Below are 26,158 nucleotides of genomic sequence, written 5' to 3'. Positions count from 1 at the left end.
CTATATAATTAAGAGTAAAAAATAATAACAAAAAAACTCAGATTAAAAACAGGTTCTAAAGCTGGAATGAAAGCAGAATACAGAGTTGTAATAGTCTGCAATAAGATCAGGCAAAACACTGATTGCAATTAAAAATTATTTATATTTATTGTCATTTCTCCTCATGCACATTAAGAACGTTTCTCATCATCCGACCTTCAAGAATGCTTAAACAATCATATAAGAAAAACTTTTGTTTACTCACCTCATTATGGTTAGCTCTTACTGTGGTCTTGAGAAACTCACAGTGTTCTGAGACCTTTCCTGTATCTATGCTGAATAGAGTGTGTAAATCATGGAGTGTGACTCTGTTCTACGTTTCTTTTGCTTTCAGTAGTTCTTACTGGATACTTTGATTCATTTTTAAAAACTGGACAGAAATGGGTGTGAAAAAAACCATACTTGTGTCCTTAGCAAGCCTGACATTTTAATTCTGATAATACAGTGGAGATTTATCAATATTTTCCCATCAAATAGATTAGGCTACAACCTGTTAGATACTTTAAAAGAAGAAGCAATAATGACCCCAATCTGAAATTAGGAATTTGGGTCAGCTTTCATTTATACTGTGTGCCTGGGAGGGGGAATTTGTTATTTGACAGTATATAATCTAAGGATAAAAATGCAATTTCCAGGTTATTAAAATGTAAAAAGGTCATACTTCAATAACTGAATAGCTATTAAAAGATTTCTGAGAAGAGACTGCATATCAGTGCTGTTGACAACAAAAGAGACAGAACTATTTAGAAGAGGAATGCTCTTTGCCCTCCTAAAACCAGAGCTGCTGCCCTATTTAATCTTGCCTTACACCGATTCAGAAGTGGTGTACTCCTATATTTTCTTCTGAGGAATGAAACTACTGATGCACTGAATTATTTTTTTTTTTATTTTTAAAATCCGTAATTGTTTTATTAAGTTCAGAAATGTATGTTTTCAGCTTAATGATTTCTTTAAATGTAAAGCCTATGGCAGCAAAGGCAAATTTTCAAATTAATAATAGCCATCTGAGTTTATTTACTCAAGCTACTTCCTTTTAAATCATATTGATATTTCTAAAGAAGGCAGTTTAATTTCTTGGCTAGTAAAATGAAAGGAAAATATTAAATAGAGTATGAACTCTTTTAATAGAAGTCATCAGAAATGACCTTGAAAGCCAAGGACACATTGCTATATTCTATATCTATTACAATTAATGCATTCATTTTCTTAGATCAAATAGTATGAGGCATTAGATAAGAATATTTTATGAAGATGGCCTCTGAAGAGAAGATGTACACATAATCTAGGGTTTGTTTTAAGATTTGTTAAAGCGTTGCTTTGAGATTTTGGTTGTAACTAACCCAGAATGTGAAAATGCTCACTCTTGGTCAGGTGCAGGGCAGTAAACTAATGTAGAAGGTTAGATAGGGAACCTGGATAACACAGTTGGCCTAACCTTTTTCAGTCAAGAGAAGTCGTGGAATGGCTGCCCTTTTCTGTTCTGGGGATCAGCAGGAGGCTGTGGCAGGGGCTGTGTCCATGTTCACACAAACATCCTACAAGGCTCTACAATGCCATGCCATTTTTGAGCACTCAGCGATCACATCCAAATCACACGGGCTGGAAGTCATATGTCAAGTGATTTTCTAGTGGTAACAGTGATGCTGTACTTAGCTGACGTGTTCAGTGCTCTATTAAGCTGAGATCAACAGCACTGTTGCTGTTTCAGATATCTGTTCCATGAACCCTGTTTTGTGCAAAAACATGGGGACTTTGAGAATTTTTCTTGTTCCCATTGGCTAATGACAGAAACCAATTCTTAGGGATTATGTGAGGAACCTTGTCTGAACCTCGTGCTAAATCTGACTGCAAAAAATCTCAGTGGTTAAATGTCCCATGACTTTATCTGGGACAATCTGTTCAGACAGGAGTCTGGACATCTGAAAAGGCAAAATAGAAGGTAAAAGTGTAGAAGGTGTTTGTGGGGCTTTCTAGTGTGGGGCTCTCTAGCACAGTTTGCAACAGAAGTCAGCTTGACAGTAGAGCAATCTCAGCACATATTTTGACTGAGAGTGATAAGTCTTGCCCAGCATGGAAAGGTTGTGGTGGGTCTGAATTCCTCCAGCAATGTGACTACACATGACAATTTGCAAAAATGAAAATGTTGCATCTTCTGTTTTTCTGCTTTCTTTCTCTCCCCTTTTGAGTGCTTATGTATTGTTTTAAAGAAAGAGAGCAATAACAACAGTATGGGCCACTTTAATATTTTTCTTTTCCCCCAAAGGGGCAGATACTGTTTTTTCCCAATTAAAGGTACCTAACATGGAAGTATTTTCAATGAAAATTTCCATGCAATCAAAGTGAAGGTGGAATATTGTTCTTATGAAATTATAATATTTTGCAGTTCACAGATTTATATACTTTAAAAGGTTAAGATATTTAAAATGGTATTACAGTTGAATCTAAACCAAAAATAATTTGAAACAGGTTCCTGATGCATTTAACTATTTGACATGGTAACAGAATTCTTCTTCACTTCTAATTCTTCTGCTTATGGGATATCTCAAGGCAAATAACCTGGTTAATCAATTTCTCTGTGTTTTGTGAGTTTGGATGTCTAATATATGTTGTAGTCATGCCTGTACTGGCTTTGATTTTAGTGGGCCAGTGCTGCAGTTCTTAGACTGCACAAATTTTCTAGTGAGGACTCTCTATACGTATAATAGACATCACAGGCTGTGGTCTTGGCTGAAACCTCAAACTGTTGTATAAAGTGGTAATGACATCTTTAGAAGTGTTTGGTCAAGGACTGCTTGTTGTTAGTCATAGATTTATCGAGGTCTCCAGAGGTTGTCTAGTCCAGCCTCCTTTGACAATGATTATAGTAGAAAAACCAACAACCAACCAAAAAACGGTTTCCTTAGATTAGAATTTCCCATCTTGCATCTCATGTCTGTTGCCTCTCATCCTTCCACAATGCATCTCTCAGAAGAGTTTGGCTCCATCCTCTCTATATCTTTCCATTAGGTAGCTGTAGACAGAGATACAATCTCCCTTGAGCCTTCTCAATTTTAAGGATGAATAAACCCAGCTCACTCAACCTCTCCTCACATGTCACATGCTCCTGGTCTTGATACACTGTGTGAAGACCTTTGGAGAACTGGTCTCACAAATGCTGCACAGGGGAATAATCACTTCCTTGTCTTGCTCTCAGAACCCAAGATGCAACTGGCCTTCTTGGCAGTGAGGGCACAGTGTGGTCTCATGTTCAGCTTTCTGGTTTCCAGGCCCTCCAGGTCCTTTCAGCCAAGATGCTACACAGCCTGTACTGTTACATGGGGTTATTCCATTCCAGATGCAATACTTTACCATTACTGAGCTTCATGAAATTCCTGTCAGCCGACTTCTCCAGTCTGCCTAGGTCCCCCTGAATAGCAGCTGTGTCCTCCAGTATATTGACTGCTACCTCTCAATTTGTTATCATCAGCAAAATTTCTGAGAGTGCACTCTCTTCCATCATCAGGGACTAGGCTGTTCCACAGTGGCTTGACACAATCAGGTGTCACACCCACGTGCTTGTGCTGTACAAATAACTGCAACAATATGCTAAAAGCTGTGACACAGAAGTATGAAAATAATTGCTTTTGTTGCCAACCTCTTTTGCATTAAAATAAAGCACTGTAGTGTCTACCACATTGCAAGCCTTCTTCATCTTAAAGCCAAACCATAAATAACAAGGAATTTTACATAGAAATGTTAGAATATTATAAAAGAGACAATTGAGAATTCTCTCCATGGATGTAGGGGAAACTTCTAAACATTTATGTTGTTGTGAAGATGTTGACAGCTTTAATCCTTTCAGAGTGACATTGCTGTTCCTATATATGTGAGCCATTGACCTTAATGATAAAACTTGATAACTATAACGCTGCCTCTGAGCTATCGAATAATATATCATCATAGTGCTATTTTAAAGCACTTTCAGTTCTATGTGTTAATAAGATTCAATTGCATTGTCATTCTGCATTTAATGTATATTCCAGTATCTCTAACTTTCTTTTATTCAACATGTGAAATGCTTAATCTACCTTGATCTGGTTGGATTGTGACGTAGCTGTGTAGGCTAGGTAACGCAGACATGTTCCTCAGAGGGACAGCACGCATTAGCTAAAATACGCCATATTTTAACATGATTGTATGGGTTCTTTTCAGCTAGGACAGAGATTCACTCAGGTCTTTGCATCTCAACCTGTGTAGTAATTATGGTACAGAGTAGTAATGATAGAAATGCTGCCCCAATCCACAATAGCAACTCTGTTTTTAGTGAGAGATCCTTAGGAGAAAGGTGCTAATTCCCTTTTAGGGGGGTCCTCATGTGCTTTCCTCTCTCTACAGGAAATTTCTTATTAGGCAAGTATGACAGATTTATCCTACAGGAGCATACCTATCTAGCTAAGCTTTTGTCTTGATGTTTGTTTGCAAGAGGTTCCATCTATGAGTATGATTTCATTCTATTATTTCTAGTTGTGGTATCATATTTTTTAACTTCAGCAGTTCTCCTGTGTGGTAGAAAAAAGTTAAAGCCTTCTTGAACTATACAGTGCTTTGTGAGCTGCCTACAGGGGGCCGCGACACTGAGGAATTCGTTGTACTTTTGTGATTTGTCACAAGACAAAACCCATAAAGCTTCTTGACAATGTCTGTAAATTATCAAAGCAAAAAATATCAGATCCATTCTGTGTGTAAGGGCTGCAGTAGTCACATGGAGGTTGTACTCAATGTCAAAGAAAGAGACTGGAATATTGATCATGTCCTAGAAGGTGTTTAAAAACTTTCTAGAGGTGGGACCAGCTCTCTAATGACTAGCAACTTTAATAGCTGACATAACAATCTCTTGGTTCAGTTGAGTAGGGGCTTTAAAAACAACTTCAAAGAAAAGAGTAGTTACAGTCATAAGGTAAATGCAATGGAAGCAGCAAACATGCAGAAAGGTTTTATATAAGCCAGACAAACCTGATGTTTTATTGAAAAGATGAATGACTTTCTTTTCTTCCTAACCTAAAATAGCGACATGACTCCCATCTCTCTGAATTTTCAGCCAGCATTTGATATGTTGCTGTTCAGGAATTACACCTATCAGGGAGAGGAGTAGGGCCAGAGCTGTAAGGCTGAAAAGAACTGTCTCGAGGGGGAATTACCATCTGGAGAGAAGTTATCATTAAAGATCTGTCAGGTCAATATAAGAATAGACTTTATATATATATATATATATATATATTTACTTCTTGAAATATTCAAGAATTACACTCATGTTCTTCATACTAACCTTTGGTATGGTCCTCCCTCAGGTGAAGCAAGTAGTGTGGATTTAACTCATTTATTGCAGATTAGGGAAGCATAGCATTTCAAAACTGTGTTTTGTAAATTTTTGTCTGTTTTCCAGAGCATAACTCCAGTTAGTGCCTGAACATTGGTCCTATGTTACTTCAGGCTCTGCAAATGACTAAAAGCAAAGATGTTACAGGGAGTGACTATTCCATGCAGTAGAAGACAAGAATATCTGGATCAAACCTTCAGGGTTATGAACTCCCATTTTCCTGGTTCATATTCATATATGATATGAATTATATTCGTATTGCAGACATGCGTACATATATGCAATGCATGTATGCATTCAATTACATTTGTAAGTGATAAGAATGAGGTAATAACAGTTTTACTCTCTACAATGTGTAGCACAACAGAGTCCTGACCTGTAACTGGGACTCCACCAGTACTAGCTCAGATATCTGGGAGATCTCTAGGTTTTTTTTCCTTTTCGAGATCTGGTTACCACTTAGTTGTCCATTCTTGGCAAAAGCTTCTGCTGGTTTTGACCAGCTCAAGGCTCTTTATGATAAAGATCATATAAACACTGGATAAAGCAGGACCTGAGGTTAAGCTTCTAGTGCAATAGGTTGTCCTGTGAATCAAGGTGCACATTTAGGGCTTAGGAAAGCAATAAACAACAGTTCTTATTATCACATTTCAATTCTTCATAGCTGCTTTAGGACCTCTGAAACTTACCCCATGTTCATACATATTTAATCATTGCAAAGGACAACCCAACATTAAACTTTTATTTCTGAATTTCTAACTTCTTTTTTTCTAAATTTCTGAAATTTCATTTCAAAACCCTATATGCAAAGACTGTCCTTCATTAAACTCTAAAAATGATCACATTATTGGAGTGCCAAAATTGGTTGAAGAGTATCTAGTTTTAGGACTTTACAGGATTGGCTTGAAATATTTGGAAGAAACCTGTGTTGAAATCTCAGACTTTAAAATAGCTGTAGCTCTCAGTCAGATGTGTGAAGAATACAGCATATGCTTTTATATGAGTCTACAGCTGCTGGCTTTGAAACAACTGGTACCACATTTTGCAGTTTGAAAGATACAATGGTAACAAAACAAACAACAAAAATGAGAGGACATTTTGTGCTCCTTTGTGTGCAGGTTGCAAAATGATTGGTGTCAGTTTGCTCAGAGCCCATACTTTAGAAAGTAGAACGCTTCTGAAGGAACAAAGATTCAAGCTTTGCTAAAGGGATAGCTCATCATATGGGTAAATATATGTGTGGGTAAATATACATGCTCTGTCTGCCTTCTGAGATAAATTGTCTCTTCAGTTTTCTTTCAGCTGTAGTCATTTACCATCAGTAGAGAGCTGTTGTTGTTATAGGAAAAGACGGTAGAACCTTACATAAAATATATATATGTGTTTTCTAACATTGGAATGCTTTGCTGCATTGTAACATCTGACATAACTATAAAGGGATTTGTCTTACTATAATTCTAATCAGATCCTCTTAGAATGATAGCATTAGGTACTTACATACTGGTACATCAAAGGACTCATTTATCATTTATCAGGAAACAGAACGAGAACCCGAATTTTTATGTAAATGCAGAAAAAATGTTCATAAAAAGTGCTTCTTGAAACTCTCAGTATTGCTATAGGGGTATAATGACTAGCTTGACTTTTTTTTTTTTTTTTTAAATCTTACTGTTTGCAATGTATTACTTGGGAGATTCTGACAAGTATTAGGTGTTAAAATCTGATTAATGCTAGCTGGACAAACAGAATTTTTTGTTATGATATGGAATGAAAATGAGAGCTGTCACTGGGATGCAGTAAAGCAGAAGAGAATATATGGGGATTTGAAAGTGTATAAAGCAGAACCGCTGAATAATAATCATGTATTTCAATTTGCAAGTCAGGATGGGGCAAGGACAAGAGATGTTCAGAACTACAGTTCCTTGAATCTAAATCACAGAAGACGTACTTTGTGTCAGGCAAAACAGACATATGAACTTGAATCTCAAAGCAGTATGTTGTTGGCTATTATGGTGTGAGTATTTTCTACCACAAATTTTGAATGGTTTCATTTTTATTTCAGAACAGAATGAATTTTTGTTTTCTAACTAGTCTCTATATTATTAGTAATTTTTTCTTTAGTGATATCTTCAACAGTACAGTAAGGATCACCATGTCAGGTAGTACACCTAATTAGTACACCTGATCTGCCACTCATTCCCATTGTTATTAGTATTATGCTTACTCTGGGGAGTGTTACCTGAGCTGACTTTTTGTGAAGGAAGGGAATGCATTGTCATGGTAATCTGGTACATCTGTTTTGGAACGATCTGGATTGTGTCAACTAACCCAATCCCTGTCACAAGGGTTGATGTCTACTCCTGTGTGTCCTGCACGCTACATCTTACTTATCCCGTATCACTTTTCAGGGACTGAATTGTCTTCTGGCATATTCACATCATGGTCTAGATTTCATCAACTGTTTTGGAGTTGCTCCAGTCTCTTTCAGCTGCTGACCTAACCCCTTGGTTCAGATTTCTAAGGTATTATGTTTTCTATGCTATTCATCATGTTTTGCCTAAACTTGCTTCATCACAGAGACTGAACATAGGCTCTCTTCTCTGGAGGCACACTGCTAAGCATTATACCTCTTCTTTTCTTCCAGCTTAACATGTTTAGTTTTTTATTCCTTAGCTATGCACTAAATTGCTATTTCGCCTCTCTCCAGAATCCCATCTCTGCATCCAGACCCACTTCCTTTTCTTGCACTTGTTTTGCTTTTTTCTCTTCAAGTTCTCCCTTTACTCCTTTTAATAGAACATGTATATTAGCTGTTACCTTCCACAAAGGTTATGGCACAGAAGCTCAGATATCTGCCTCAGCTTAGTGTTCTCGTGACAGATTGCAAATGTCTTTTCTGCCTCTCTCTCAATGCACCTTAGCACTCAAAATCTTCCTGAACCCATACAGGGTCGCTTCTGAATGACCCATGCCTCCAAGCTTTCCTCTGGAAAGAAAGAAGTAATTTCCTTTTCCATTTTCTTTTTTTTTTTTTTTTTTTCCTCAGGTGAGTGATGATTTCTGGGTTTAAATTGTGACCTTCTATGCAGAACAGTCTGAGCAGGACTACACAAATTACCACCAGTTACCCTAAATTACAAATACGTAATCCTGCTTTCAGTTTCTGGCTTTCAGGCAAAAGAATGTAGGGTGTCTACATTGTCCATTTACCTGTTACAGCTCTTCTTTTGGGTCACTGTGTTCAGGTATCTTCAGCAGTGTACAAAAAGACTCTGCAAACAGGATATATGCAGTTTACGAAGATGAAATAATTACCTATTGACCAACAAACAGTTAAAAAAAATACCTATTTGCCAACAAACAATAAAAAAAAATTCTGTAACAAAACCTGTCTAAGCTTTCCTCAGAGTTTCCTACATCTCTCTTCCAAGCTGGCAATGTTGTTATCAGCCTGAGCTAAAAGTACACTGCTGGGCCATGTCAGACCTGGGCCTTGGGTCCTGGGAATATGCACAGATGGACAGAGATGGAGAGGTCTGCAGAGAGAGGGTTCCAGGATGCACCACCAGTGACTGGTTTCCTGATGGACAAAATTGCTCAGAGGATGACATGTAAGGACAGATGCTGAGGACCACAAATGTGACCTTCCACACTGTAAAATTTGGTTGCCAGCAACTGTAAATGCTTATGGTAATTTTCCTACAAGTTGATGCTAACCCCCATAGGACCCATATCTCCTCTTGTGGAAGTATAGATTGGCCTGGCCATGGCTACAACCTAGACCTAGGGAGGAGGAATGAAATATCCTTGGTAGGCATTTTCACCACATTTTGTTCTGAGAGAACGGGCTCGTGCAGATTGGTGGCAAGATTCATTCTCCTAATGTGGGCCATGCTCCCCTGAAGCCAAGGAATGAGGGTAGCCATCATATGTCACTGCATCTAGGGCAGCAGCACAGTCAGCAGTGGCAAGAGAGCAGGCAACATAGTTTTGCAGTAGATTTTATATACAAACTGTGTCTGTATGTCTGCTGGTGTCTCTAATATGGAGGGTCACAACTGTGTACAACAGACAAAACATGGACAGAGTGCAGGTGGCATGCTGGAGATCTGTGCTGGGTAGACATGAAAGACTGCAACACAGCTCTCAGACACACACTTCCAAGAGCAGTCAGAGAAATGAGCCATCGTTTCCCCAGAGACTTCTCTCATGTGCCCCGGGTGGAATGCATGCAAGGCAGCTTTTCCCACTCAGCCTGGGGAAACAGTTCTTTCTCCACACTTTGGTTAACAAGGGCAGTGTACACATGCTCTGCACCATTAAGGGAACATGCTGGATTACAAGAAAAGTGCAGGTTCAAACTAACAGGAATGTGGTGGGATAACTGGGAATAGGAGTCAGGTGGGAAATTGAGAGGGTGACTTGTGGAATGCTGGAGACATCTCTTGGGTAAATCCTCTGTTCTCTGAACTGCAGGGATTTGCAACATAGAAGTCCTGTGGAATTGCAAAAAATTTTAGGATTTTCTCTTTTGCTGTAGATCAAACTCCTAATACTTCTCTGCTATAGTTGTGTTGTCAACATCTGCTATTTGATTTAATTGAAAACTGTTAAAATTGGCAAATGTTTCATAACTAGTTGCTGACAGAGTCTGAATTTGGTGGCACTGTCTATATATACAGAGCATGAGATAGTCTCTACATCTTTGACTGTATTGTTGACTTGAAGTTTTAGACAAGAATCAAGTCCTGCCTAGAGCTGAGACGTTAAGATGTTATGTTACACACCATGCAGCAAACCTGGAAGACAGAGGCATGCCTGACTGCCTTCCCCAGCCCTGTATACTTCAGAAATATAGGGTTCCCCACTGTGGGTTTGTTGGCCTGGCAAAACCAGCCTTGGTTTTCAGCAATCTACAGTGAAACCAAGCAGGACTCTGGAGGAATCCTGCTTTTGTGTCTTTCCTAAAGCTTGGGTATTCTGAGGTGTTTTGCACAAAGTAGTTTTCTGGTACTCATCTTGGTAAGTTTTGTTTTCTGTGTATTAGGATCGTCTTTCTCCTTCAGGGAATATTATGGGAAGGAGGAGAACAAGGTAGACGGGAAGATTTTGAAGACTGTGTTCTGGAAACTCCCTAAGGAGTTTCTCTAGCTCTTCTTATCATTGCCATTGGTGGAAGCTCATAGCATGACAGACCTGCCTTCTGTTTGTTCAGTCCTTTTATTTTCTAATGTGGGAGTAGCCTTAATTGTACCTGTTGCTCAGGCACTAGAATCTGCCAGGCTTTGTCCTTTTCCCATTCCAAACTGGATATAGCACTGCTTAACCAACTTCTCAGAAGAAAAATGCCTCTCTCTTGCCTTTAAAAAGTGCAAAATATAATTGACAGTTCTAAGGACTTGGTAGGCATGTTGGTAGAAGATAATGTTATTTTCCTAAAATGGCTGGAGATTTTTGGTGTTTTATACTCCTTTGGTATTTACATTATAGATCCACTACAAAAGGTTTACCTGATTTATGTTTTCAAAGCATTTTGTTACTTCTAAAAGTAATATGAGACTATAATCAGTTGGGATTTTTTTATATAGTTTGTGAACATGCTGTAGGAATCTCTTCTATTTTCCTCTTGAATGGGCACAGAAGTCAAAAGTAAAAATCTGCCAAATAATAAGTTCAGAAAAACATTGCCTCACAAAGACATCATTGATTCCTAATGAGATTGTTGCATTTCTTCATTGGAACTTTTCAGTTTACACAGAACAAGTTCTGTCCTAAAATGTTGGTTGTGGTGATGTCCTGCAAACAGCATAGTTTAAGTAAGACAGTAATTTGTATGTTTTGCTTGCAGGCTGAGTTAGAAAGTTTTAGCCATGAAGTATACTACTTGTAGACTTTGAACAATATACTAAGCTGTGCTATCTTCCTTTATACTATTGAAACAGTGCTGTTTTATCAATCTGTAGTGTCCTTTTCAAATGACCTTTTTTAATAGAATGTGTTGTATTCTTTGAAAAGTCCAATTTAATTTGAAGACTTGTCTGTGCACATTGAACATATTGCCATTTTTTTCTTAAGGAAAAGTACCTTATCTTATACTAATTTATGCTCTATGCTGCAAGGAGGTACAAACCTATTTAATAAATCAGTGTATAATATTAAGAATATGCATAAGTCTTTATAAGATCATGTTTTAAATCAAGTTTAAATCTAACACTACAACCCTTCTGAAAGTGACTAGCTCCTAAAGAAGCAGACTCAGGAAAAATAGCAGAATTAATTGTGTAGGAGGGAGAAGTCATCTTAATTAATATTTGATAGCACTGAAGAATTAAGCTGAAAAATGTGTATACTTTTTACAAGAGAGTAATTGGAATGCTAGAGTTATGCACTGCAGTGAATGTGATATTATGACTTATTTTATGTATTCTAAAACAAGTATAAACTTTGTATTGGAAAAAAATATTTAATATATTAGGATTAGTCTACAAGACCCTTACTCAAGAAACTAACCCAAATAGAATCAGTGCTGTGCTTTTTATATGTAAGTGCTCATCACTGGTTATAAAGGATTCATGAATAAATCATAATAAGATACACTTTCATGACATTATAGCATGTTAGGTATTTTCCTGCGCAAATTCTTGAAAGGAAGGTTACTATGGTGACAGAAAACTCATGTGAATGATGGTATCTCAGTTGCTGAGCATTTTTATGCCTGGCTCCTCCACTATACCTTTCAGTTTCAAACTAAAATTTTGAAGCTATAAGAGATGTTTTAAATTCTGCTGCAAGGAAATCATGACCAAAACATAAGAAGTCCCTCAAACAGATAAGCAAAAAGAGATGAGAAAAAAGAGAAAAGAAAAAGTGATTAAATTTTGTGCTAACTCTTTCTGTAGAATGTTTTCTTAAAGTAAAATAAAATAAAAATCAGACTCGTCAGCTAGTAATTTAAGAGTTTCAGTATGTTTTTTTCCCCAGTTTTGAAAAAAATATACAAAATAGGATCTACTTCTAAGAAATTTGGCCTTCCTTAGAGTATTTGAGTCATGAGTTTTCTTCAGCAATTTTATAAGACTGTTACTATAAAGCTGCAAGAATCCCAGCTCAGAGCAAGATGAACATGGCATGCATATACCAGCTGTTCATGGCACAGGAGTATAATAATAGTTGTGACTAGAATGCATCTGAATTCTCAAACCCCAATCTCATTACATATTTTGAAGACTTTGACTTTCATTTTCAGTAACTGGTCCTGAAAGAAGCAAGGTCAAGTGCTTGCCTTACTGCTCAAAGCCTGGGTTTCCAAGTTCTGGAAGGAAATCTACTATGTGGATTAGATTACAGTGATTTTCAGGCTCTTTGCCCTAGAATTTTAAGCCTTGTGAACCTTGTAAAGTCTCACTGAGTTGGGAATCTTCACTGTCTGTAGTTCTCAAAGTTTCTAGGCTCAGTAAGGATCTAAAGCTGAAATACGACATGGATTTAATATTAAATTTTTAAAACTAAATACTACTATTTTTATAACTAATAATTATTATAACTATTGTTATTACTTCCCATGAGGTATTCTCAGCACCCTGTTCCTTGCTCAGGAATTCTTAAAAATTCTGCTTCTGGATGACAACTGAAATTTTATTTTCCCCAGAATCTGAAGTGGAAATTATGAATCTTGAAGTGTTCATTGAAGGAGAAGTTTCTATGACACATGACTGTAAGTTTATCTTGTGTTGCTAACTTCAGAGTAGATATATTAATGATTTGGCCTTGATAATTGAAGTAGGATTCTGCTGGCTGCTCTTCTGCTTCATCTATTGTGAAAGACAGGATTGCATTGTTACATGAATGAGTTGAATTTATACCCTAGAATGCCAATTTATAATTAGTTTTGCTAGTGGTGAAGATCAGTCCTTTATGCAAAACTCTCAAGACATTGTCTATATACCCTCCAGTTGTGTGGTACTCTACTGCTGCCAGAACTGGAGATAAATAGTTTAAAGCTAGTCTGTGTCTGTGTCTGGGTGCATGAACTTCAGGTGCTGCAGTGTTTCCAATATGGGCAGAATCTTGGTTTGAATCAAGGTCTGAAGAATTGATGCTTTAAACATCCCACAGATCCAGGAGTTCCCTTGGGAGACAGCTGTTTCTAGCTCATGTCAGCTTGGGATATTAATGTCACCACATCTTTTGTTGTTTGGTTGCATACGCTGCAGTTCTGTCCTGTTTGCTTGTAACTCCCCTCACTTTTCCCCTTACTTTGAGAAGAAGTAATTTTGACCAGCTTGGGCCAGTGTTTAGATGTTAGTAACTGCCAGAAATGGAACCATCTTCTCTGTTAAGTGGAAGAAGGAAAGGATTAACAAATGATGAGGGGATCGAGTGCACCCTCAGTAAATTTGCAGATGACACCAAGTTGGGTGGGAGCGTTGATCTGCTCGAGGGTAGGGAGGCTCTGCGGAGAGATCTGGACAGGCTGGAGCGATGGGCTAAGGCCTGTAGGAGTTTCAATAAGGCCAAATGCCGGGTGCTGCACTTTGACCACAACAACCCCCAGCAGCGCTACAGGCTTGGGGAGGAGTGGCTGGAGAGCTGCCAGTCAGAGAGGGACCTGGGGGTGTTGATGGACAGCCGGCTGAACATGAGCCAGCAGTGTGCCCAGGTGGCCAAGAAGGCCAATGGTATCCTGGCTTGTATCAGAAATAGTGTGGCCAGCAGGGACAGGGAAGTGATCTTGCCCCTGTACTCGGCACTGGTGAGGCCGCACCTCGATGACTGTGTTCAGTTTTGGGCCCCTCACTACAAAAAGGACATTGAATTACTCAAGTGTGTCTAGAGAAGGGCAACGAAGCTGGTGAAGGGTCTGGAGCACAGGTCTTATGAGGAGCTGCTGAGGAAACTGGGGTTGTTTAGTCTGGAGAAGAGGAGGCTGAGGGGAGACCTCATCACCCTCTACAACTACCTGAAAGGAGGTTGCAGAGAACTGGGGATGAGTCTCTTGAACCAAGTAGCAAGTGATAGAACAAGAGGGAATGGCCTCAAGTTGCTCCAGGGAAGGTTTAGACTGGATATTAGGAAGCATTTCTTTACAGAACGGGTTGTTAGACATTGGAATGGGCTGCCCAGGGAGGTGGTGGGGTCCCCATCCCTGGAGGTGTTTAAGAGTAGGGTCGACATAGTGCTGAGGGATATGGTGTAGTTGGGATCTGTCAGTGTTAGGTTAACGGTTGGACTAGCTGATCTTCAAGGTCTTTTCCAACCTAGATGATTCTGTGATTCTGTGAAATGAACTATAGCTTCTGTGTTTGCTCAAAGCAGTATCTGTGTAACTGGATCCCGTGCCTAGCTGTCTTGGAGGGGTGTGAGGTGTAAAGGAATAGGGATGTACATAGATGCTACCTTCATGTTAGCTGTAACAGCTGCAAGTGTGTTAGGTTTCTGGTATAGAGGGTATTGTCCTCTCAAAACTGGTGAATCAGCTGTTCATGAAAATGGTGCCAAACTTTCTTCAGTCTATGAAGTGGGTTAGTTTAACAAGTCCAAACTGAAGGATTTTGCTAGTTTTTCTTTGTCTTTGTGATGGAGGTATTTTTAATTGGGATTTTATTTAAAAGGAAATAAATGTTGATTCATTTTGAATGAAATAATTTAGCACTTATGTGAGCAGATCTGATGTGGAAAGGTAACAACCATATGGAGGTATGCAACTAACCTCTTCTATCTCACAGCTATGTTGGGAGTGCTCGTCTATCTATACTCTTAGAACTGTCCTCATGATTTGCAGTCACAGTCAAGACCAGAGCCCCTAACCTCTTTATATTTTGTGGAATTACTTATGAATAGTTTATTCAGCCAAGTCGCATGACTGGGTACACTATGTTTGTACCCAGGGTATCATCTAAGGTCTCAAATGCCACACTTTCCAAAATCCTAGGGCAAGTCTAATCAACATTTCATTAGCATGTCTAGAGCAACAGATGAGTGAATCTCCAGCCTGCAATTTGGGTAAGTCTTAATTTTAGAGACGCCTTCCCAAGAATAAAGCTTCTTGGCTGTTATGTGTTTCCACATGATTCACAACACTAAATATGCTTTTTATAATCACAGTGATGAAAAACTGTGAAAAGCTGAGTGATTAGAACTGTACATTCAGCAGAGTGCTACAGACTAGGAATCTCAGAGTAGTTGCTGTAAAAGAATATTGGTGACTAAAGGAGAAATGTGGGAGATGGAAGACGTGATTTGTCTGAGCTATTCCAGTTTTTTATGACCTAATATTTTATTCCTATCTGAAGAAAAGAAGAAATAGAAATATCGCTTTTGCAAGGAGAGGGTGAAAATTACTGCATCAAAAATTAATCTGGCAGAGTTGCCTGTTACTGAATGATGTTTATAGCATAGCATCACAGTGTCCCCAGGAGGCCAAGGGAGGTGATTAGTCCCCTCTATTCATCACTGCTTGTATCCTGTCTGGAGTGCTGGGATAAGTTCTGGGCCCTGTAGTACTCAAGACCCATGGACAAACTGGAGTGAGTCCAGTGAAGGGTCATTAGGATAAGTAGGAGACTGGAGCATGTGTCATATGAGGAGAGGCTGTGATGTGTAAAGATACGTTTCCATAACTAGAGTCAAAGCCTGTTTGTTTGTGGGGGGTTTTTTTGGGTTTTTTTTTTGTTTTGGTTTGGTTTGGTTTTTTTTTGTTTGTTTGTTTTTTTGTTTTTTTTTTTTTTTCTTCCTGTAGTTGTAGAGTAAGTTTATTATTTGGAATATGCTTCCCTATTGCATGTTCTGAACTTCTCTACTTTTGAGGATCATGGCTCTAAGATGCATTTTGTCATGCATGAATAATCTACTGGGAGACTAGGGTAGGAGAAATAGGTTTGGAGTAGCATTTTAAGAGACCAGCTTCCCTATAACTTCACCAAGGCAGAAATGACCAGTGTCACAGGGTTTGCTCTTTGACATCAAACAGGGCTGGGAGATGACTGTGGTCTCTTGTCAACACTTTGTTTTCTAGTGATTTATCTAGTGAAAACTGTGTGGCTTTTCTCTGCACCTGTTCTTTCTATAGTAGGACAGTCAGGCAATTTGTACTAGAAAACTAAAGGAGAACCAGACTTTGAGGCCAAGTCCTGTCCCACTCTCACCGGCACTGTTAAACCGTTAGCACAATTCCTGGTAAGGTTTTGGCTTAGGTCATACTCCAAGATCACAGCACAATCCCCAGCTCAGTTTGTTTAGAATAAGTGTACACCTCACAGCACTGCAAGGTTCCTCCTGGACTGGAGTATTTCTGAATTTGGCTAGTGTTGGTTAGATCATTCATTGTAAGCCTTTAAGCTTACATTGTAAGCTTTTTTTTCTGGTATATTCTCTTTTCCAAGAAGCAATACTGGAATAGTCATAATTAATTGCTAAATCATTTTGTAAATAAAATCCACTGAGGGCTGGTTGGGTGCAGCTTTTGTTTCTTATTCATTTTTTTTGCTGCTATCAATACTACGTTGGTTATGCGAATCATGTGGCTGAGTACTAAAACTTTTGCTCCAGGCTGATAGAATGCACATGTAGTACAAATTTGGCCCAAATAACTAATATGTACTAGCACTCATGGCACTTTTCAGACTGATCACTGCTTTTGTGAATATACTGACAGCTGTCCAAAAAAGTGCCAAAACTGTGCATGTGACCTTGGGAGTTAACAGTGGGGAGAAGCTGCTCCACTTAATTGCAAAAATGTTCATGAAGCTGCCTTTGATTTTTCAGCTTTGCTGTAATTACTGCAGTGGTTTGAGTCTTCTGCTCTTGTAGTAATGTCTGTTTCATTTCATGCCTGCAACATTAATTTTACGTGATGAAATACTATACTAATAGTGCCTACTGGGATTTTATCTGGCCTCTAATTGGCAGTTGATGAGGTTTTTTGAATCCTGAAAAAACTTGATGCCAATTTTATAGTGTGGATTTATAGTGCTTCCTGCATTTTGACCACAGTTTGATTAAACTGTTTTCTTGAATTTAGATTTAGTATTATCTTGTATGTTGATTTTTCTTTCAGAATGTACCAGCCAGACATTAATGTGGAATAAAACTAATGAAGAAATATGTATAAACAGTTTATAGTGCATCTATAATGTGGACTATATTTTTGTTAAAGAAACAGCACTTCTGAGAATTTCTTGAAATATCCCAGATCAGTAGGCACCACTTTAATCTCCAAGTTTATTCACACAGAAATTTTTAGAGTGAAAAATTAGTGGAATTAGAAAAAAAATTTTGGCTGGTGCTATCTTACATTGCAGAAAAAATACCAAACTTGTGTGCCAAAAAAAGTATTCAATACTCATTGAAACAAAGAGGAGAATGGTGGAGAAAGGAAATGGGTATTCACCATTGATCTCATTCCTGTTTTGTGAATGTACCCTGGAAGTTGTCACAGTATGACTAGCCCTATTGTACCATAGGCTGTATTTCATGAATGCAAATCTAGAGCTCAGTAAAACTGAGGTCCTGTCAATTATCCTGTCACATTTACTGTGAACCAGAGAGAATATTTTAATCTGATAGCCATTTTCCAGCAGAACAAATACTTAATAAATGTAACATGATATGTTACATCTATTAAAATATGTTACATCTATCATATAATAATATGTTACATAATAATATGTAACATATAATAATATGTTACGTCTATTAAAATGGCTGCCCAAGGAGGTGGTGGAGTCCCCATCCCTGGAGGTGTTTCACAGTAGAGTCGACATAGCGCTGAGGGGTATGGTGTAGTTGGGAACTGTCAATGTTAGGTCAATGGTTGGACGGGATGATCTTCAAGGTCTTTTCCAACCTAGATGATTCTGTGATTCTGTGATAATAGACATTATGTATATTTGTCAAATGTGTCACACATATACATATATATATTCATATATATTTGTGTCCTGCTGGTTATGCGAGGATTCTAAAACAAAGTTGCTTGTTTTAAAACTCTTATGTGTATGTAATATTAGTATACTCACTAACTGACTGTATTGCAGAAGTCTGAATAGCCTTATTTCTTATTTTTGAAAGATAGATTCAATATTGTTGGTCAAGATTAGTCTTGATCCAGAATCACAACTGTTGGTCTCTGTGACAGATGGGGATGTACTGGCCACTTGAAGAATAGATTATTGAATAGTTTGAGATTAAATGAGAAGAAGTTTTATTCTGGATTTGGTGTCCTGGATGCAACTAAAAGTGGGTACCTTCTTTTAGTTTGGTTTTTTCCTCGGGAGCTTCAGATACCTCTTTCATCACAGCAATCCTTTTAACAGTCTTCCCTGAATATGAGCATTTTCACAAGGCATGGATTGGAAAATATTGCTTCCTATACAGACCATTTCCTTGAAAGTGTTTTTTGGTTTTTTTTTTTTTTTTTTTTACATTTTTTAAAATAACCATTCATTAGAGGATTGTTAGCAGTCCTCTTTGTTTTTTCCATGCTAAGAGGTTGTTTCTGTGTCAGAGAGAGAGTTATCAAAACTTCTTGGTTACAATGTAAGGATTATAAGATATTTAAGCTATAGCTATACAGGAACCAAAGAAATTCCTCCATAGCGTCTGTGGAATTTAGTTGCTCAAAACTTGTGGTTATAGATAATCTGAACTAATTCAGTCTTCCATCTGTAGAAGGTTCCAGATGTTTAGTTTTATGCCCGTTTAAAGCACTTACACTAAATCTTTGCTATGCTCATATTAAAAAATACTAGAAGTTTTGCTTATCTTCTCAACTCATAGAAACACTGTAAAGAGAAACAATTCTAATCTTCAGGGTATTCTTCCCAACAGCAAGAACAGAACAGAATCTGCAAGTGTGTACTGTTGGCCAGGCTGTAGTGATCATGCTTTGAGCAGCTGTCAGTGTTTTTGTCTGGAGAGAAGTTGAGAGTGTGTTTTGTTTGGATTTTTTTTTTCCTTGGTCTAGTTTTGATTAGGGAGGTAGCTATTTGAAGAGGTAACAAAAAACATATTCCCTAAATTGTTCATTGTTTCTAGATTTGCTGTGGCCTTCCCTGATATATCTTTTCTGACTCTTCTGTTGTGAAGACAAAACTTTAGAACTGAATTAGATTTCTTCCTACTGCCAGAATTTAAATCAACTGGAGGGCATGAGAGGTGGGAGGGAATAGTAGCATAGAGTGGAGAAATATGAAAAATATAAAAATATATAGAAATATATACCATCCTTGTCTGTTCATGGGGCAGCCTCAGATTTCCAAGTAGATTATTTTTTCACGTAGTATTGAGTTCCAAAATAAATGCACAATAACGCTTCTGCTTCAGTTTATAGATCAATTTGCAATGCAGGGTACAAATGTGTAAACAGGGTAGGCAGCAGTACAGAGAAATAGGAAGTTTGGTAGCAATATCACTGGAAGGGAAAACGATGCCTTACTTCTGTAAGCAGCCCTCACATGGGATGTTTCTGCTGTCAGCAAATATGGTAGAGAACTTTTGCTTCTGCTTTGCCAATGGCAACTTATAATTCTGTTAGGAATTAATTATAATAGGAATCTGACACCTACTTCTTGATGTTCTCTCAAACTCAGACAGTCTTTTAGAACCAGAGTGGAATTCCTTTCCCTCTTTTTGTGCTTGCTAAGGAATTTATGCCATCAGGCCACCAAACTTCTGGTGTTTCTGCTTTTAATGATTTTTTGTTAATTTTGATAGAAAGCAATAGTATTGTGCTGTGACCAAACTGCTTCAAAACACAATGCAAAAAGATCTTACAGCACCAAATGATGAAATACCAAAATCATTCTTGAAAAGCACCTAAAAGTCTCCAAATTAACTGTGCAACCTGTCCTTTATTCATGTAATCTCTCTTCTAATAAGGCAGAAAATGTAAACTGTAGTGTGTATCATATTAAAGAGTATTTCTGATAAAATATTGGACTACAATATGTGTTAAGGTCTATTAAATTAGTCTGCATTTCCATATATTGATTTGAAACTTCTCACTTTTGATCAATAAGGCAAAGTGTTGCACCGAAGCCCTTGAAATAATTCTCAAATTCACCACTTCTTGCTGATTATAAATAAAAAGCAAATGGTTCATGTATCATCAAGAAAGGTTATTTAAAAAGGAGAGAGAGATCAGAAGAATTGTGTGTTTTCATTTTTTAAATTTATATTAAGATACATCCCATCTCAGCCAGCAAATTCCAGGAAGAAGAGATCAAAGCTAAAGAATATCATAGGACCAGAAATGTAAGGAAATTATTTTAAAATGGGGATTTTTCCTTGAACTGCAGCCTACTGTCTAAAAATGTCTAAACCAGTGGACCAAAAATAACTTTAATAAAATATGTCCCCCCTTAAAATCTGCAAAGATTGCCAAGTAATTTTGCAGATTATATGTACCATTTGCATATATTAGCAGGAGAGTTTATCCACCTTACCTTGTCTGAATTAGACTAAATTCCATACAATTTTTGCTCCTTACATATCACTGAACATTCCAGCAAAACACAGAAGTGTTAGCATGTTTCTGGTTTTTCTCCCTAATTATATGTCCTTTTGATCATGAATTATTTTATTGGCTTTGGAGCTGAATGTCATTTTTGCATGTGAGCTGTTCTAATAATCAAAGTGTTTAATTTGGTGATGCAAGTAAAAATGTTATTAATAGCTAAATATTATAAATACTCATGTGAGAGAGTTAAGAAACAAGCCAACAATTTTAGATCTGGGCAGAAACTAGTCTTCTATCCTGCAAAAATGGAAAAAAAGAAACAGTTTCTTGTTTTACATCAGCATGAACTAGCAATCTTTTCATTATTTTTGTCAGCAAATGAAGGTATTTCCCCACCTCCAACCAGAGTACTTCTGTAGTAACTATAACCTGGAATTTAAGACAATTGCCTGAGCTGTGATTTTGATTCCATTACTTATTTGTGTTGAATAGAAAAAGGCCAAGAACTGCATTCAGTTGGGTTTTGAAAATTTGGAGGAGCGCTCTTTGACTCCTCTTTTCTCAAGCTGTGGAGGAAAAAAGAAATATTGAAGTTGTTTTGCCAGACACACAAAATGTTTTTCCAGGGAAACTCCACTTTTTCTCCCCCAAAAAATCCCAAGCAAGATAAATCTGAAGCAAGCCAGTAAAAATCTTTTCATTAACTTCAGTGACATTTGTATCAAACCAGAAACCAGAAATATCCTCTATCTGAAACTGGAGGGTTAATTAATGTGAAATACTCAACTAGGAATTTTAGGAAAATCAAACATTTAACATTACTGCTCTTACTAAAAGTAATTTTTAGTTCCTGTGAGAGGTAAAGGAACTGACCATTGCTGTAACTATTAGGATTTGTGCTAACATAACTCAGATGACAAAGATTTATGTGAGAAGTTGAACACATCTTTTCATTTTTATTTTTTTTTTTTAAATTGACTTTAGCATCAGATTTACCATTCAGTTTACTCAATCTCTTCAGCATATATATATCCCTTCAGGACAGCATTCCATGGAATTGCCTGGGTGAAGTGCACAGTCTATCATGAGTGCCTAGAAAATATTTGGAATTGAATCCTTGGTAGCTGAACAGCACATGGCCACAGTGAGAACAAAACTACTTGGAATGGGGAAGGTCTCTTGTCACTGTGTGCACAGGAGGAAAGATGCAACTTTCTATAGACTGCTTCTTCATAGGCTAATTGAGTGCAGATCTCTTATGGAACTCATCTGTGCTACTTAATGTCGTCATTTAATGTGGGAAGTAATTTATCATGTCTTGGATCTTAAAAATCCTTTGTCATGCTCAGTGCAATATTTGAGCTGAAGGGATCCTCTGATAATTCAGTGATTCTGTCACTATGCCATTTGCCTTTGCTTGTAAGAACAACCAGCCATCTTCATTACCATTTCTATTTTACAGAAGTAAAAATGCCTTTATGCAGAAGTAGATCATATAGAATAATAGATAAACATTTTGTGGGTGATGAAGTGAAGAAAACGTTCTTGTTATGGAAGTATGGCTCAGAAACACTGAGCTTTCCAGAAAAATGCTGGTCCACTATTTGAATAGAAAATAGCTGAAATGTTGGAGATGTCGGCCGCTGATAAACACGTTTCAATGTATATGATTTTTTAAATTTGTGTTTGATACAGCAAAAGCATTTTTATCTTAGACAAGACTCATTGTTTTGAAGTGATGGTAAAGTTGCTAACACAGCACCAAACTCAATACCAGTTTTTAAGGAAGAAGAAAACATCTCTTCTCCTCCACAAAGCCGTGACTTTTAGAAGATAGTTTTAGTAGTGGTTTAGAAACGGAATAAATTTCTCCTTTCATTTTATTGATGCAACATTCTTCTTAATCAGTTAGTAGAGGCAGTCCACTGAGGTATCTGACTTACAGCTGCAGAGAGGAAGAAATTAGTTATGTTTTCCAGCTTTTTGCTCAGATGGACACTGAAGTTTTTACAGCATTTTCTAATGAAATATGTTAGCAAAATCTGTAGCCATTATAGGTGCCTACTTTATTTGAGGACAGCCAGAAAACCTCATGCTTTTATCAATGTTTCTGTCTTGCTATAATATATTGGTTGTACTGGGAACTTCTATGCGATTAGTAGACTGTAGTGTGGGTAAAATTCCCTAAGGCATTAGGTACTGCTTAAAGAATGGCACAGAACACAACATTTCAGTAACATGCGATTTGTGAAAAATCACATTTGCGGAGGCTTAACTGCTAGGTTGTAGGAATTCCAAAGTTACAATCTATTACATCAGTCATACCCAAATCATATAGGGCTGTATTTATTTTTTGTACCTGTGTAAAGAGCATTTGTAGATATCTGTGCTAACGCAGAGTAATGTGCACACTGAAGCATCTAAACATGCCATTGCATTTCAGAAAGAAAAAAAGAGAAAAAAGAAAAAGAAAAGGAAAAATAACAACCAAAAACTTGTGTGGTGGGGATGCAAGGCTGCTTTTTATTTGTTGAGTGACATTTCATTTCATATGCTGGTTAGGAAGGAAAGTGCAAGTGTTGGGCATTCATCTACAGCCCTGCTTCATCCTATTAAAATCTGACAGAAATGCACACAGTCACTTGTCTAAATTGTTTAGTTTTCAAAAAGAGTATGTGTAGCTATGTCAAATACAGTCAAAAGAAAACTTACAAGAGAAGCAATTGTGACAAGTAACCTCATTCCTGAGGTACTTACAATACAAAAGTTTCTCTCCAGTTTTCAGTTTGCAAATCCAGACCATGCGGGTCTGGAGTGCCTCCTGAGAGATGTTGTGAACCTTCAAGTCAAGGGCAAAAAGACAGAACTGTATGCTTAAACATGCATGGGTGAAATACCAAACCAGATATTGCCATCTTGTTCTGGTTCTCTGGCTGTAAGGAAATAGTGATTGAAATGAGGGATCCAGTCATTAGCATTCTTTGGAGAATCATTTTCCATATGATGCTGCTTCTAATGCAGGCAGTACAAACCTATTTCTGGATCACTGGGCCAAAATTGCATCGACTATGATTAGGATGCAAATCAGTGCAGATGCTCTATGAAAAAAGGGAATTATTTGCTAGGTGGAATTGAGTCACTTTACTGTTGCTGCACGTTTTAGTTTATTTTTGTCTGTATCTCTAGGGGGTGGTATTGCAATCCAGAACATTTGCTGTGTTGGTGGTCAATCACCAGGCTGATCTACAGCCAGTCCTTCAAAGCTTTGGGGATTGAGTACCTGCAATTCAGTCACTAACTTCCACAGATGAACTCTAGCTTTTCTTTAGTGGAAAAAAAGTAGCCTTTATTTGTCTTTGCAGTTCTTGAATATATTCAAGGTTCACTTTTTAGCCTTTTACAGGCCAAGATTAGTTGAAGCACAAAATGAAACTGTCGGCCTTTAGCTTGCTCTGTAGGGGATCCTCTTCAGTTTCGTCAGCTGGACTTATGCATCTACCTTAGGGACTTTACTGATACAACTAATTTTAGACTGTTAGCTACCCTTGGCAAATTCTTTATGTTTTGGAGGGAGGTGTCAGAATATATCAAACACCTAAAATTATCAAACTCTCTATCATCTTCTAGAGGTGCCATCTCTTGCTGTTGATACTAGAGGTTACCTAGGATAATGGGATCAGGTGCTCAGGTTACTTGGCTTAGTGCCGGTTCTGTTCAACATTCCTATGAATGAGCTTTCCTAGTTCCCTGTTGACAGTTAGGCAGTCTGGCTGTCTGATATCCCAGTCTGTTTTCTTCTTTGCTGTGGTATAGGTTTTGCTTAAAGATTCCTAATGCACAGGTGGAAAATACTGAGTCATTTTAGCAGTCTCACCTCAGCTATATCTCTGAGGAGAAAAATGAAAAATGGAATCATTGTACTTCAGTTGCCAACACCATCTCCCTAAACAGTTGTCAACAGAACTTACTGTTAAAATTTTAAGATCATTTTGTGTCATAAAACACCACTGTGTGATTACTGCTGGTAAATTTTGGCTTTGTAATAAAAGTCATTATGTGATATTTGTTGTGTCATAATGGTTTAACATATATGTGCCACTGTGGCTTATTGATCCCTTTTCATTAGAGGAGAGTCTTGGCAGGTGAAGGGAGAATTATTAGTGATATCTTCTGTGTTTCTTCTAAGTTGTTCATAGAAAAAATTCAAGAACTTACTGAGAAAGTAACCATAAGCAAGACATTTTAATGACGATATCAATATGTATAGCTTCCTCAAACATTCACAAGTACAAAAAAGTAAGTTCAATGTATCGTAGAATTAGATCTGGAGGAGAACAAATGTATGGGCATGTTTCAGTATCTGCCTTGAAACTGTTAAACAATTTAACTATTGGTTTGTAAAGGTGCAGGAGGCTCAAAGATTTGCACATTTCACTATGTATCAGGAGCAGTTCCTAAATCTAAACAGAAGAAATAATTAGCAAATGCATAGAAGGGAAGAGAACAGCAAAATCTTAGTCCTCACTTGGCCAAAATGTTTGGAGTTTGTGATGGGAGGGGTAGCTGACTGAAAAAAAATAACTGGTTTATGCTAAAGTAGTATTTTGTTCTTACACTTTTGTTCTGAGGGAACAAATAGATTATTTTTAGGAGATATAATAATCTATATTTGATGTCCATCAGCTACTTTTTAAACCTCACTGAATTTCACTTTATTGGTTTTATACTACATTAGAAATATAATATTGTGATTTGAATCCCCCAAATGATCATTCTGAGCATAGTTTCTCTCTCAGAGATGAAGCATACAGTATATTTTAGCTTAGATATTAATCTTCATTTAGTGACACAATAAAATATGTTTTGTAACAACCGTATTTTTATGTTAAATGCTTTGCAATTCTACAAAATTGGAATTGGCTTGCTATTGGCTTATGAAATTACAGATTAATGATTTCACACACTATAACCTGCTCTATCCATGTCACAGTTTAGAATAGAAAACATGCTCTCTGAAGGTTAAATAAAAGTTAAAGCATTTTTCATTTGAAATTACATTTTGTTCTGACCACTACTTTTATCTGGATAAATACCATTGTCTTACTGAACGTAAACATATTTTTTTCTTCTCCTTGTAACAATAAATTACTGGTTAAAACCATAGAAGTTTCAAACTTTTCTTTTTGCTGTTATTGCCCTCTGGAAATTCAGCACTTTTAAAATGATAAATTTAATCCTACTTTTATAAAAAATGTTTGGATGGATGGCAAGAAAACTGTCTATTTTATGGTGAAGGCTGAATGTCA

This window comes from Strix uralensis, chromosome 4 (assembly GCF_047716275.1).
Source record: "Strix uralensis isolate ZFMK-TIS-50842 chromosome 4, bStrUra1, whole genome shotgun sequence".
NCBI classification, from domain to species: Eukaryota; Metazoa; Chordata; class Aves; order Strigiformes; family Strigidae; genus Strix; species Strix uralensis.
Note: the sequence above shows the minus strand (reverse complement) of the source record.